Source organism: Balaenoptera borealis (assembly GCF_965194805.1).
Source record: "Balaenoptera borealis genome assembly, chromosome: 3".
In the NCBI taxonomy this organism is placed as follows: Eukaryota; Metazoa; Chordata; class Mammalia; order Artiodactyla; family Balaenopteridae; genus Balaenoptera; species Balaenoptera borealis.
Window position 1 is genome coordinate 30,031,602 of NC_138866.1, and position 16,468 is coordinate 30,048,069.

The 16,468-nt window shown below is 38.6% G+C and overlaps 1 long non-coding RNA gene across 1 annotated transcript in view; it reads left to right on the forward strand.

Moving 5' to 3' along the window:
• The first annotated feature begins 563 nt into the window (after window positions 1–563).
• Window positions 564–16,468, forward strand: part of LOC309625199 — a 73,763-nt gene continuing 57,858 nt past the window's right edge. The window contains exon 1 of the long non-coding RNA XR_014242382.1: window positions 564–1,763. This is a non-coding gene — a long non-coding RNA (uncharacterized lncRNA). The remainder of the gene's footprint in view (window positions 1,764–16,468) is intronic.

Consider the following 16,468-nt stretch of genomic DNA (forward strand, 5'->3'; position numbering starts at 1 on the left):
ATCTGCCACCATAGAAAGATATGACATAATTATGGACTATATTCCCCACACTGTACATTTCATTGCCATGACTCGTTTATTTTGTAACTGGAAGCTTGTACCTCAATCTCCCTCACCTATTTCTCTCATCCCCCCAGCCCCCCTTCCATCTGGCAACCACCTGTTTGTTCTCTGTATCTATGACTGCTTATTTTTTCAATCATGTTTTTGGCCTTCCCTTGCATTCATTTTTTAGTTCCTTTTCTGCCTTCCTGTAGCATAAAACTACTCCCTTCTAATTTTTTACTTCTAATCTGTTCTGGATTTAGAAAACAGATATCTAAGTTTGTTAGAATTGACACGAAGCAATAATAGCTTAGCCATTAGCGTGACAGTAGCGCCTCAAAAGAAAAAAAAAAAAAAGCATGAAATAGTGATGTCTTCTTTGTCTGCTTATATATGCTGTTCCTCATAATACTGTCAGCTGGGACCTGTCTTAGTTTGGGTTCCCTCAGAAGCAGATCCTAAGACAAGGACTCTAGGGTAACCAGTCTTTTTGGGAGGTGAAGGGAACACCAGGGGGGGAAGCATGTGTTCTTAAGGCAGCCGCCATTGTGGATGCCTGGAGCTTATCCCCCAGGAGAGACTCTGGCAGCCAGCATACAGCGTATGCCTCGGATTTACTCCACGCAAGGGGCCATGTATACACCAGTTCGCATAAGTCGTTGGTTGAGGGCTGCTCCTAGAGAGCATTAATGCCCTGGTACTTCTGCCTGGCGGTGTGAGCAGCTAAGTGGGCTCCAGCAGCAAGAGAAGGTCCGCACACAAAGAAACGCAGGTGCTGACAATGAGAAACCTGTTGGGTCCACGCTTGAGCGGTAAGAGTGAGGGGCATGGGCCAGAAATCCAGTGACTGCGGAGGGATTTAGGTCGTTACGTTTACAGAGGGCTGAAAGTCTGTATGTTTCTTTATTCTTATTTTTTTTTTTTTTAATTTTACTTATTTATTTATGGCTGTGTTGGGTCTTCGTTTCTGTGCGAGGGCTTTCTCCAGCTGCGGCGAGCGGGGGCCACTCTTCATCGCGGTGCGCGGGCCTCTCACTATCGTGGCCTCTCCTGTTGCGGAGCACAGGCTCCAGAGCGCAGGCTCAGTAGTTGTGGCTCACGGGCCCAGTTGCTCCGCGGCATGTGGGATCCTCCCAGACCAGGGCTCGAACCCGTGTCCCCTGCATTGGCAGGCAGATTCTCAACCACTGCGCCACCAGGGAAGCCCCTATTCTTATTTTTGTTGTTGTTGTCGTTATTATTATTATTGCCACTGTATGTTATCACTTTAGAGACCCCCAAATGCGTTCAGAGCTCTCTGGCTTCTCAGCACCTCCCACTGCTGTGCTCAAAAGCCAAATAAATGGAGGTCATGGCGGTTAATTTTATACGTCACCTTGACTGGTCTAAGAGCTGCCCGGATCGCTGGGAAATCATTATTTCTGGGTGCATCTGTGAGGGTGTTTCTGAAAGAGATTAGCAGTTGAAGTGGCGGATTGGTATCCTCATCAGCGCAGCTGGGAATCATCAGCCCCCTTGAGGGCATGAAAAGGACCAAAAGGTGGAGGAGGGGTGAGTTTGCTCTCTGCCTGAGCCGGCACATTTACTTCCTCCCGCTTTTGGACCTCAGAGCTCCTGGTTCTCAGGCCTTCGGACTCGGACTGGCCTACACCACCGGCTTCCCTTGTTCCCCAGCTTCCAGATGGCAAATCATGGGACTTCTTCATCTCCATAATTACGTGAGTCAATTTCTATTTTATATATATGTAAATTTATTTGTTTACATTGATTTATTGTATTTATTTATTTACAAATATCCGATTGGTTTTGTTTCTCCGGAGAACCCTGACTAATACACATATATATTTCCATATTTTACTTATCACCACATAATGGGCCATCACAGCAATACAGTGGGAGGGAAAAGATTAGAGCTAAAAACACAGCTGAAAAGGAGAAGCCTAGCTGGGGAAGAGAAGAGAGCAAAACCGTGAGACACAGTTTTTCCAGGTAACAGCATTAACAGACCCCTGAGGAGGGAGTTCTGGAAGATAGCAACGAAGGACAGTGCTGAAAACGCCTGTGTCCCTCCCAAAGGTGGGGGCGTCTCTACAGTGGAGAGGAAATGGTGGAGACATTCCAAGTGCCACAGAAGTGGGTCGGTAGAAGAGCTACCGGAAGCCTTTGCTCGGCCCAGTGTGTGCAAATCCTGAGTGATGGCCCAGACTTTAGCCCCAACTGCTGGGCAGTCCTACGTCATCTGCAAGCCTGGAGGCTACCGTATGGGTCCTCAACTCAATCAAGACCTAGTCAACATGGAGCTACAAGTTGTAATTCTTCCTGGAAGCTTCCAGGAATGGAAGACACTTTTTATTCTCAAATCCTGACAGATTGGAGAGGATCTTCTCTTGGTCAGACTGACAGTCCTCCTGGTAAAGGGATTCTTACTGAGGCTGAGTTGTTCTCCACAGCTTATTCAACCAGATAATCCCACTGAAAGACAAATGCTTCTCTGGGCTATTGCAAACTGCCTTTCTGCCCACCCTTCCTCATGAAATCAAATTAACCATCTCTCACACGGGAGAATCTATTGCAGAAACTACTAGCTGAATACCCAACATCCATTTCCCCTCCTTCATTAGTAACAGAATTCTGATCTTATCCTGGGCTGCATTGGGCCCAACTAAAAAACTGCATTTCCCAACCTCCCTTGCAGATAGGGCTAGCTATGTAACTAAGGTCTGGCCAATGAGAAGAAGCATACATGCACCGCCAAATAAAACTCCTTAAACGGACTTGACTCAGTTGGAAGTTTTTTGCATATCCTCCCCTTCATCTTTCTTGTTCCCTTGGAAGATAAACAGAACGGTTGGAGATCCATCAGCTATGGCCCATGAGGTGACCCTGAGGATGTAGGCTATATGCTAAGGATGGAGGAGCAGAAAAATGGAAGGTTGGGTCCCTATTGTGTTTAAGCTGCTGTGGTCAAAACAGCTCCTGATTGAAATGCAGATGAGTTCTAATAAGGTTAGAATGACAACTTACTCTTTTTCTACCTGTTTCTTGTTTCACATGTTAAAGAAAATGACTGTTTCAATGATAAATTAAACACCTATTCTTTCCCCTCTATTATCCTATTATCTTTAAAGTATTTGAGATTGTTTTACCCAAATTTGTAGTATTGGAAGCAATTAAGTTAAATATAGATGAATCTGTCTTTAGTGTTTTCCAAAGGAACTGCTCAATAAGAATAAGAGCTATAAGAATCTTGAGAGGTCATTTAGTCCAATATCTAATTCTTAGGGTTTTCAGAAATTATTTCAGAAAAGTAAATGTCTATTATTATTAAAGATTCAAATGTTATTTTTTAAGTTAACATATAATGTACTTACAGTTCTATGGATTTTAACACATGTATTGATTTCTGTAACTACCACCACAGTCTGAATGCAAAATAGTTTTGTCACCCCAAAAAAAGTCTCCTGTTATCTTTGTAATCTCACCTTCACGCCACCCCTAATCTGTTCTCTGGCACTGTGCTTTAGTCCTTTCAAAAATGTCGTATAATGGAATAATACAGTGTATAACCTTTTGAGAATGGCTTTTTTATCATTTAGCATAATGCCTTGAAGAATATCCAGGTTGTTACATGTATCAATAGTTCAGTCCTTTCTATTGCTGAGTAAAATTCCATTGTATGGACATACCACAGTTCGTATTTATTCATCTTTTGATGGACCTTTGGGTTATTTCCAGTTTTGGTTGATTTTCCATAGAGCTGCATGAACAAAAGTTTTTATTTCTCTAGGGAAGATACCTAACAGTGTGATTGCTGGATCAATCCTTCTCCTACCATTAAATATTGAGAGCTTTTTATATACTGTGCATACAAGACCTTTGATATGTGATTTATAAATATTTTATCCAAGAGTGTAGTATGTATTTTCATTCTGTTAACAATATCTTTATCAGAGCAAAAGTTTTTAACTTTGTTGAAGTCTAATTTACCAATATTTTCTATTGTGGATCATACTTTTAGTGTCTTATCTAAGAATTCTTTGCCTAATCAAGATCATGAAGATTTTCTCCTTTGTTTTTCTGTAAAAGTTCTATAGTTTTATGTTTTACGATTAGAGCTATGATCTATTTGAATTAAGTTTTGTGTAGGTGTGAAGATAAGGTTGTTTTGGGTTGTTTTTAACATATGGATATCCAGTTGTTCCAACACTATTTGTTGAAAAGAGAATCCTTTCTCCATTGAATTGCCTTTGAACCTCTGTTGAACATCAATTGGTCATATTTGTCTAGGTCTATTTCTGGTCTCTCTATGCTGTCTCATTGGTCTATAGTTTGTTCCTTCACCAATACCACACTGTCTTGATTTCTTTATTTTTTTAACATCTTTATTGGAGTATAATTGCTTTTCATTGTTGTGTTAGTTGCTGCTGTATAACAAAGTGAATCAGCTATACGTATACATATATCCCCATATCCCCTCCCTCTTGTGTCTCCCTCCCACCCTCCCTATCCCAGCCTTCTAGGTGGTCACAAAGCACCAAGCTGATCTCCCTGTGCTATGCGGCTGCTTCCCACTAGCTATCTATTTTACATTTGGTAGTGTATATATGTCCATGCCACTCTCTAACTTCGTCCCAACTTACCCTTCCCCCTCCCCATGTCCTCAAGTCCATTCTCTACATCTGCATCTTTATTCCTGTCCTGCTGCTAGATTCTTCAGAACCATTTTTTTTTCTTTTTAGATTCCATATAAATGTGTTAGCATACGGTATTTGTTTTTCTCTTTCTGACTTACTTCACTCTGTATGACAGACTCTAGGTCCATCCACCACCTCAGTAAAAATAACTCAATTTCGTTTCTTTTTATGGCTGAGTAATATTCCATTATATATATGTGCCACATCTTCTTTATCCATTCATCTGTCGAAGGGCACTTAGGTTGCTTCCATGTCCTGGCTATTGTAAACAGTGCTGCAATAAACATTGTGCTACATTTGTCTTTTTGAATTATTGTTTTCTCAGGGTATATGCCCAGTAGTGGGATTGCTGGGTCATATGGTAGTTGCATTTTTAGTTTCTTAAGGAACCTCCATACTGTTCTCCATAGTGGCTGTATCAATTTACATTCCCACCAACAGTGCAAGAGGGTTCCCTTTGCTCCACACCCTCTCCAGCATTTATTGTTTGTAGATTTTTTGATGCTGGCCATCCTGACCGGTGTGAGGTGATACCTCATTGTAGTTTTGATTTGCATTTCTCTAATGTTTAGTGATGTTCAGCATCCTTTCATGTGTCTGTTGGCAATCTGTATATCTTCTTTGGAGAAATGTCTATTTAGGTCTTCTGCCCATTTTTGGATTGGGTTGTTTGTTTTTTTGATATTGAGCTGCATGAGCTGCTTATATATTTTGGAGATTAATCCTTTGTCAGTTGCTTCATTTGCAAATATTTTCTCCCATTCTGAGGGTTGTTTCTTCGTCTTGTTTATGGTTTCCTTTGCTGTGCAAAAGTTTTAAGTTTCATTAGGTCCCATTTGTTTATTTTTGTTTTTATTTCCATTTCTCTAGGAGGTGGGTCAAAAGAGATCTTCCTGTGATATATGTCATAGAGTGTTCTGCCTATGTTTTCCTCTAAGTTTTATAGTGTCTGGCCTTACATTTAGGTCTTTCATCCATTTTGAGTTTATTTTTGTGTATGATGTTAGGGAGTGTTCTAATTTCATTCTTTTACATGTAGCTGTCCAGTTTTCCCAGCTCTACTTATTGAAGAGGCTGTCTTTTCTCCACTGTATATTCTTGCCTCCTTTATCAAAAATAAGGAGACCATATGTGCATGGGTTTATCTCTGGGCTTTCTATCCTGTTCCATTGATCTATATTTCTGTTTTTGTGCCAGTACCATACTGTCTTGATTACTGTAGCTTTGTAGTATAGTCTGAAGTCCGGGAGCCTGATTCCTCCAGCTCCATTTTTCTTTCTCAAGATTGCTTTGTCTATTCGGGGTCATTTTCATTTCCATACAAATTGTGAAATGTTTTGTTCTAATTCTGTGAAAAATGCCATTGGTAGTTTGATAGGGATTGCATTGAATCTGCAGATTGCTTTGGGTAGTATAGTCATTTTCACAATGTTGATTCTTCCAATCCAAGAACATGGTATATCTCTCCTTCTGTTTGTATCATCTTTAATTTCTTTCATTAGTGTCTTATAGTTTTCTGCATACAGGTCTTTTGTCTCCCTAGGTAGGTTTATTCCTAGGTATTTTATTCTTTTTGTTGCAATGGTATATGGGAGTGTTTCCTTAATTTCTCTTACAGATTTTTCATCATTAGTGTATAAGAATGCAAGAGATTTCAGTGCGTTAATTTTGTATCCTGCTACTTTACCAAATTCATTGATTAGCTCTAGTAGTTTTCTGGTAGCATGTTTAGGATTCTCTTTGTATAGTATCATGTCATCTGCAAACAGTGACAGTTTTACTTCTTCTTTTCTGATTTGGATTCCTTTTATTTCTTTTTTGTCTCTGATTGCTGTGGCTAAAACTTCCAAAACTATGTTGAATAATAGTGGTGAGAGTGGGCAACCTTGTCTTCTTCCTGATCTTAGTGGAAATGGTTTCAGATTTTCCACCATTGAGAACGATGTTGGCTGTGGGTTTGTCATATATGGCCTTTATTACGTTGAGGAAAGTTCCCTCTATGCCTACTTTCTGCAGGGCTTTTATCATAAATGGGTGTTGAATTTTGTCGAAAGCTTTCTCTGCATCTATTGAGATGATCATATGGTTTTTCTCCTTCAATTTGTTAATATGATGTATCACGTTGATTGATTTGCGTATATTGAAGAATCCTTGCATTCCTGGGATAAACCCCACTTGATCATGGTGTATGATCCTTTTACTGTGTTGTTGGATTCTGTTTGTTAGTATTTTGTTGAGGATTTTTGATTCTATATTCATCAGTGATATTGGCCTGTAGTTTTCTTTCTTTGTGACATCTTTTTCTGGTTTTGGTATCAGGGTAATGGTGGCCTTGTAAATGAGTTTGGGAGTGTTCCTCCCTCTGCTATATTTTGGAAGAGTGTGAGAAGGATAGGTGTTAGCTCTTCTCTAAATGTTTGATAGAATTCGCCCGTGAATCCTTCTGGTCCTGGGCTTTTGTTTGTTGGAAGATTTTTAACCACAGTTTCAATTTCAGTGCTTGTGATTGGTCTGTTTATATTTTCTATTTCTTCCTGGTTCAGTCTCGGAAGGTTGTGCTTTTCTACGAATTTGTCCATTTCTTCCAGGTTGTCCATTTTATTGACATATAGTTGCCTGTAGTAGTCTCTCATGATCCTTTGTATTTCTGCAGTGTCAGTTGTTACTTCTCCTTTTTCATTTCAAATTCTGTTGATTTGAGTCTTCTCCCTTTTTTTCTTGATGAGTCTGGCTAATGGTTTATCAATTTTGTTTATGTTCTCAAAGAACCAGCGTTTAGTTTTATTGATCTTTGCTATTGTTTCCTTCATTTCTTTTTCATTTATTTCTGATCTGATCTTTATGATTTCTTTCCTTCTGCTAACTTTGGGGTTTTTTTGTTCTTCTTTCTCTAATTGCTTTACATGTAAGATTAGGTTGTTTGAGATTTTTCTTGTTTCCTGAGGTATGATTGTATTGCTGTAAATTTCCCTCTTAGAACCGCTTTTGCTGCATCCCATAGGTTTTGGGCCATCGTGTTTTCATTGTCATTTGTTTCTAGGTATTTTTTGATTTCCTCTTTGATTTCTTCAGTGATCTGTTGGTTATTTAGTAGCATATTGTTTAGCCTCCATGTGTTTGTATTTTTTACAGTTTTTTTTCCTTTAATTGATATCTAGTCTCATAGCATTGTGGTCAGAAAAGATGCTTGATACGATTTCAATTTTCTTAAATTTACCAAGACTTGATTTGTGACCCAAGATATGATCTATTCTGGAGAATGTTCCATGAGCACTTGAGAAGAATGTGTCATCTTTTGTTTTTGGATGGAATGTCCTATAAATATCAAGTCCATCTTGTTTAATGTATCATTTAAATCTTGTGTTTCCTTATTTATTTTCATTTTGGTTGATCTCTCCATTGGTGAAAGTGGGGTGTTAAAGTCCCCTACTGTTATTGTGTTACTGTCGATTTCCCCTTTTATGGCTGTTAGCATTTGACTCATGTATTGAGGTACTCCTATGTTGGGTGCATAAATATTTACAATTGTTATCTTCTTCTTGAATTGATCCCTTGATCATTATGTAGTGTCCTTCTTTGTCTCTTGTAATAGTCTTTATTTTAAAGTCTATTTTGTCTGATATGAGAATTGCTGCTCCAGCTTTCTTTTGATTTCCATTTGTGTGGAATATCTTTTTCCATCCCCTCACTTTCAGTCTATGTGTGTCCCTAGGTCTGAAGCGGGTCTCTTGTAGACAGCATATATATGGGTCTTGTTTTTGTATCCATTCAGCCAGGGTATGTCTTTTGGTTGCGGCATTTAATCCATTCACATTTAAGGTAATTATCGATATGTATGTTCCTATTACCATTTTCTTAATTGTTTTGGGTTTGTTATTGTAGGTCTTTTCCTTCTCTTGTGTTTCCTGCCTAGAGAAGTTCCTTTAGCATTTGTTGTGAAGGTGGTTTGGTGGTGCTGAGTTCTCTTAACTTTTGCTTGTCTGTAAAGGTTTTAATTTCTCCATCGAATCTGAATGAGATCTTTGCTGGGTAGAGTAATCTTGGTTGTAGGTTTTTCCCTTTCATCACTTTAAATATGTCCTGCCACTCCCTTCTGGCTTGCAGAGTTTCTGCTGAAAGATCAGCTGTTAACCTTATGGGGATTCCCTTGTATGTTATTTGTTGCTTTTCCCTTGCTGCTTTTAATATTTTTTCCTTGTATTTAACTTTTGATATGTTGATTGATATGTGTCTTGGCATGTTTCTCCTTGGATTTATCCTGTATGGGACTCGCTGTGCTTCCTGGACTTGATTGAATATTTCCTTTCCCATATTAGGGAAGTTTTCAACTATAATCTCTTCAAATATTTTGTCAGTCCCTTTCTTTTTCTCTTCTTCTTCTCGGACCCCTATAATTCGAATGTTGGTGTGTTTAATGCTGTCCCAGAGGTCTCTGAGACTGTCCTCAATTCTTTTCATTCTTTTTTCTTTATTCTGCTCTGTGGTAGCTATTTCCACTATTTTATCTTCCAGGTCACTTATCTGGTCTTCTGCCTCAGTTATTTTGCTATTGATTCCTTCTAGAGAATTTTAAATTTCATTTATTGTGTTGTTCATCATTGTTTGTTTGCTCTTTAGTTCTTCTAGGTCCTTGTTAAACATTTCTTGTGTTTTCTCAATTGTATTTCCAAGATTTTGGCTCATCTTTACTATCATTACTCTGAATTTTTTTTCAGGTAGACTGCCTATTTCCTCTTCATTTGTTTGGTCCGGTGGGTTTTTACCTTGCTTCTTCGTCTGCTGTGTGTTTCTCTGTCATCTCATTTTGCTTAACTTACTGGGTTTGGGATCTCCTTTTTGCAGGCTGCAGGTTCGTAGTTCCCATTGTTTTTGGTGTCTTCCCCCAGTGGGTAAGGTTGGCTCAGTGGGTTGTGTAGCCTTCCTGGTGGAGGGGACTGGTGCCTGTGTTCTGGTGGATGAGTCTGGATCTTGTCTTTCTGATAGGCAGTACCGCGTCCGGTGGTGTGTTTTGGGGTGTCTGTGGCCTTATTATGATTTTAAGCAGCCTCTCTGCTAATTGGTGAGGTTGTGTTCCTGTCTTGCTTGTTGTTTGGCATAGGGTGTCCAGTGCTGGAGCTTGCTGGTGATTGAGTGGAGCTGGGTCTTAGCGTTGAGACAGAGATCTCTGGGAGAGCTCTCGCCGATTGATATTACATGGGGCTGGGAGGTCTCTTGTGGTTCAGTGTCCTGAACTTGGCTCTCCCATGTCAGAGACTCAGGCCTGACACCCGGCCGGAGCACCAAGACCCTGTCAGCCACAAGGCCAGGTACGTGAGGAGTTTCTTGCCTTTTGGGAAGTCTGAAGTCTTCTGCCAGTGTTCAGTAGATGTTCTGTAGGAGTTCTTCCACATGTAGATGTATTTGTGATGTATTTGTGGAAAGGAAGGTGATCTCTACATCTTACTCCTGCTCCATCTTGAAGGTCCTCCTGTCTTGATTTCTGTAGCTGTATAGTAAGTCTTAAAGTTTGAGGAATCAAGCTATACAATTTTATTTATTTTTATTGAAGTATAGTTGATTTACAATATTGTGTTAATGTTTGGTGTGCAACAAAGTGATATATATCTTCCATGAGACCTCATTTCTCAAGAGCTGCGTTCCCTATGATGTAGGTGAACAGAGGAAGTCTTTTTTTTTAATATCAGTTTTTTTTATTGAAGTATAGTTAATTTGCAATGTTGTATTAGTTTCAAGTGTACAGCAAAGTGATTCAGTTTTACATATACATATTCTTTTTTGGATTGTTTTGTAGTTTATTACAAGATATTAAACATAGTTTATTACAAGATATTAAATATAGTTCCTTGTACTATACAGTAGGACCTTGTTGTTTATCTATTTTATATGTAGCAGTGTGTATATGTTAATCCCAAACTCCTAATCTATCCCTCCCATCCCCCTTTCCCTTTTGTGACCATAAGTTTGTTTTCTATGTCTGTTAGTCTGTTTCTCTTTTGTAAATAAGTTCATTTGTGTCATTTTTTAGATTCCACATATAAGTGATATCGTATGATATTTAACTTTCTCTCTCTGACTTACTTCACTTAGTATGATAATCTCTCGGTCCATCCATGTTGTTGCAAATGGTCATTTCATTCTGTTTTTATGGCTGAGTGATATTCCATTGTGTATATATATATACACACCACATATTCTGTATTCATTCACCTGTTGATGGACATTTAGGTTGCTTCCATGTCTTGGCTGTTGTAAATAGTGCTGCTATGCATATTGGGGTGCATGTATCTTTTCCAATTAGAGTTTTTTCTGAAGATATTCCCAGGAGTAGGATTGTTGGGTCATATGGTAGTTCTATTTTTAGTTTTTAAGGAACCTCCATACTGTTTTCCATAGTGGCTGTACCAATTTACATTCCCACCAACAGTGTAGGAGAGTTCCCTTTTCTCCACACCCTCTCCGGCATTTATTATTTGTAGACTTTTTGATGATGGCCATTCTGACCAGTGTGAGGTGATACCTCATTGTAGTTTTGATTTGCATCTCTCTAATAATTAGCAATGTTGAACATCTGTTCATGTGCCTGTTGGACATCTGGATGTCTTCTTTGGAGAAATGGCTATTTAGATCTTCTGCCCATTTGTTGATTGGGTTGTTTTGTTGTTGTTATTGAGTTGTATGAGCTGTTATATTTTGGATATTAAGCCCTGTTGGTCACATCATTTGCAAATATTTTCTCCCGGTCCGTAGGCTGTCTTTTTGTTTTGTTTATTGTTTCCTTTGCTGTGCAAAAGCTTATAAGTTCGATTAGGTCCCATTTGTTTATTTTTGCTTTTATTTCTATTTCCTTGGGAGACTGACCTAAGAGAACATTGCTATCATTTATGTGAGAGAATGTTTTGCCTATGTTCTCTTCTAGGAGTTTTATGGTGTCATGTTTTAAACTTACGTATTTAAGCCATTTTGAGTTTATTTTTGTATATGGTGTGAGGGAGTGTTCTAACTTCATTGATTTACATGCAGCTGTCCAGCTTTCCCAACACCACTTGCTGAAGAGACTGTCATTTATCCATTGTATATTCTTGACTCCTTTGTCAAAGATTAATTGACCATATGTGTGTAGATTTATTTCTGGGCTCTCTGTTCTGTTTCATTGATCCATGTGATGGTTTGGGGCCAATACCACACTGTTTTGATTACTGTAGCTTTGTAGTATTATCTGAAGTCTGGGAGGGTATGCCTCTAGCTTTATTCTTTTTCCTCAGGATTTCTTTGGCACTTCTGGGTCTTCTATGGTTCCATATAAATTTTAGGATTATTTGTTCTAGTTCTGTGAAAAATGCCATGGATGATTTGATAGGGATCGAGTTAAATCTGTAGGTTGCTTTGGGTAGTGTGGCCATTTTAAGAATATTAATTCTTCCAATCCAAGAGCATGGGATATCTTTCCATTTCTTTGAATCATCTTCAGTTTCCTTTATCATTGTTTTATAGTTCTCATCATATAAGCCTTTAACCCCTTGGTCAGGCTTATTCCTAAGTATTTTATTTTCTTGATGCAATTTTAAAAGGGATTTTTTAATTAACTTTCCCTCTCTGAATTTCATTCGTAGTGTAAATAAATGCAGCAGATTTCTGTATTAATCTTGTATCCTGCTATCTTACTGAATTTGTTTATCAATTCTAGTAGTTTTTGTGTGGAGTCTTTAGGGTCAAACTTTATTTTTTTGCAAATTTTTTTTGGCTATTCTAGTTTCTTTGCCATTCCATATGAGTTTTAGAATAAGCTGTCCACATCAACAAAAAGTTCTTCTGGAATTTGTATTGGAATTGTATTAAATTTGTAGGTTAATTTATGGTGAACTAACATGTTTACTGTTTTGAGACTTCCAACTCACAAGGTTTACATCTGCATTTTTCAAGGTATTCTTTGCTTTCTTTCATGAGTTTTGTAGTTTTCAGCATACAGAATCTATACATGTTTTGTTAGATTTATATGTCAGTATTTCTTTCTCTCTGTTTTTGGGGGGTCTATTGTATTAAATTTGGGGTTCTAATTGTTCATTGTTAGTATATAACAAATACAGCTGATACTGTGAATTGACCTTGAATACTGCTCTGTCAGTGAACTCATTTATTGTTCTAGGAAGGTTTTGTTTTTGTTTTTTGTAGATTCCTTGTGATTTTCTTAAAATCATCCCTATTCACAGGTAATATGATTATTTCTTTCTTTCTAATACGTATGCCTTTTTTTCTTGCCTTATTGCACTAGCTAGACTTCAATACCACGTTGACTAAGAGTGAGGAGAGTAGACATCACAGTCTTGTTTTTGATCTTAGAAGAAAAACATTCATTTTTTCATCATTAAGTATGATGTTAGCTGTACATTTTTTGTAGATGCTTTTTATTGGGTTGAGAATGTTACCTTCTATTTCTAGTTCACCAAAAATTTGTATCATGATTAAATGCTGAATTGTGAAAAGCTTTTTCTGTACCACTTGGTAAGATTATGTGGTTTTTCTTCTTTAGATTGTTAATATAGTGGATAACATTGATTGTTATTTGAAAACTGAGCCAGTCTTCTTGCATTACCAGGATAAGATGCACTTGGTCATGGTGAGATAGATAGGTAGGTAGATGGATGGGTGGGTGAGTGGATGGATGGATAGGCAGGTATGTAGGTAGAAAAGAAGGAATGTAGAAAGGGAGGAACATAGAAAGGAAGGAAGGTACAAAGGAAGGAAGGAAGGAAGAAAGGAAGAGTTGGATTTAATTCAGTAATACTTCATTGGAAATTTTTGCACCTATGTTCATGAGGGATATTGGGCTGTGGTTTTCTTTTCTTCTAATCTCTTTTCTGGTTCTGGTATCAGAGTAATTAAGTAATCAAATAACAAGATGGGAAATATTCCTTCCTATTCTATTTTTTTGGAAGAGATTATAAGGAATTTGTGCTATTTCTTCTTTAAATGATTGGTAGAATTTGCCAGTGAAACCATTTGGGCCTGGAGAGTTCTTTTACAGGAGGTTGTTAACTATGAATTCAATTTCTTTAGTACTTATCAAGTTATTCAGGTTGTCTATTTCATCTTGGGTGAGTTTTTATAATTTGTGGTTTTCAAAGAAACAGTCCATTTCATCAGGATTGGTTGACTTTCTGTGTGTAGAGTTGTTTTTAGTATTTCCTTGTTATCCTCTGCAGGTCTGTAGTGAAATCTTTTCCATCCCTGGGTAATTTGTTGTAGGGTGACCAACCATCTCAGATTGCTCAGGAATGGGGGATTTCCTCGGATGCAGGACTTTCAGTTCTAAAACTAAAAGAGAGTGGTTACTCTCCTCTTTCTTCTCCGTCTCCTTTGGCAGTCTTGCTACAAGTTTGTCGACCGAAAAAAATGCACAACCTAAAAGTTGAAAATTATGTCTTATACAGTGGACTTACTGAGGACTTAAACCAGAGAGACAGCCTCTCAGATAACTCTGAGGGACTATTCCGAAGAGGTAAGGGAGGAGCCAGGTATATAGAAGTTTTTGCAAAAAAAAAAAAAACCAGGTAGTCAGAACATCAAAAGATTACTGCTAATTAAAGAAAACCAGACATCTCAAGTTAATGAACTTAATACCTTTCTATGTATGGGAAGATGCAAGAGTCTGGATTTATTGTAATTATTCCTTTGACATGCACCTTAACTGTCTAGGGCCAGTATCCTGTTTTCCTCCATCCTGAGTCCCCTCGGGGTGCACCACTGGGGGTGGCTGCAGTGGCTGATGGCTTGATGGCCTCAACATCCTTTGTTCACTGATATGGCAGGTGACAGTCTTTGTCCACAAGTTGATCAATATTTATCAAAACCAGCTGTTTATTGATTTTTTCTTTTTCCTGTTTTTAGTTCGGTTAACTTCTACTTTTATCTTTCTTTCTTTATGCTTTGCTTGCTTGGGGTTTATTTTGCTCTTCTTTTTCTAGTTCCTTAAGATGGGAGTTGAGATTATTAATCTGAAACACTTATTTTCTAATATAAGCATTTAATGCCATAAATTTCCCTCTAAGCACTGCCTTAGTGGCATTCCACAAATCTTAATATGTTCTATTTTCATTTTCATACAGTTCAAAATATTTTCTACTTTTCTTTGAGACTTATTTTTTGACACATGTATTATTTAGCAGTGTGTTTGATTTTTTTCAAACGTTTGGGAATTTTCCTGTTCTTTTGTTATTGATTTCTGTTTTAATTCCATTATGATTAGAGTACATACTTGTATGACTTGAATTATTTTGGTTAGGGTTTCTTTTATGATCCAGGACATGATCTATCCTGGTAAATGTTCCAAGTGCACTTAAAAAGATATCTAAGCTCCAGTGCCTGCCTACCACGGAGCTACTAATGGGACATCTGTTAAATCGCCCCATCTCACATGGCCCTCTGTTTTCATGTCTGTAAAATGAGAAGAGTAAATTAGATAATCCCTAAAAGTTCCCCTCTGTCTTTAATATGTACCCCTCATATCCATGAATAAACAGGAATTAGACAACTTCCATTTGCCACGAGTAACAAAACAATTTTATTTTATCTGCTCCTGAATGAATGGACATAGAAAATACAACCTGCTTGTAAAGCCCTGTCTTTAGTTACCCAGAAGCCATGGGGAATTTGAGGAAGTGCATACAAAAAATATTCCGTCCTACAAGGCAATTTCCACAACCTTAATTATATTAAGGAGGGCATATGAACCTGTCAGTTTTTCCTCAACTTGAAAAGATAGTGCAAGTTCCTCAGTCTCTTGCCAGTCAACCTAGTGGTACAATTTCTATTCTATTCTGGGATCTATTCTGTTCTGGGATCACAGAAATGATTCAACAACCTCCTTGTAAAGCAACCTGCACCCAACCCTTCATCTCTTCCTGGCCCATCTTAAATAGTCATTCTGTTCTCAAATATTTCACCACTATCACACCCATGAAGCCTAAGATTAAATAAAAGCAGAAAGGATGGGATTTCAGAAATATATCCCAGAACATCTCCATGAGTAGAAAACTGGAGAAATCAGAGAAGTGAGAATGAAATGGAGGGCATCCTCTCCAGGGGGAAGTTTATGAATCCTCGTCCCCATAACATGAACCTCAAAGGCAGGGTTTTATGTCTCTTGTATCTCCCCATATGCCTTTTTTTTTTCAGTTTATGGCTGTGTTGTGTCTTCGTTTCTGTGCGAGGGCTTTCTCTAGTTGTGGCAAGCGGGGGCCACTCTTTGTCGCGGTGCGCGGGCCTCTCACTATCGCGGCATCTCTTGTTGCGGAGCACAGGCTCCAGACGCGCAGGCTCAGTAATTGTGGCTCACGGGCCCAGCTGCTCCGCGGCATGTGGGATCTTTCCAGGCTAGCGCTCGAACCCGTGTCCCCTGCATTGGCGGGCAGATTCTCAACCACTGTGCCACCAGGGAAGCCCTCCCATATGCCATTTTTGAGCATTTGTGGTGCCTTGCAAAAAGCAGGCATTAAGAATTTTAGAATAGAAGGGACACTCACTTATCAAACATCATCTGAAATCAAGAGACAGATCTCTCCCTGAAAACGTTCATAGAGAGAGCTTACAACCAGGACCCTTTGACATGGTGGAACGCTTAACCTCAGGCACACACCATGGCAGGGGCCAGCAGAGGGCAGCAGCGTGGCAGGAATATGGAGGCAGGCCTGGAGTATATGGATGAGGCCAGTGAAAGCTGCGAACAGAAAACC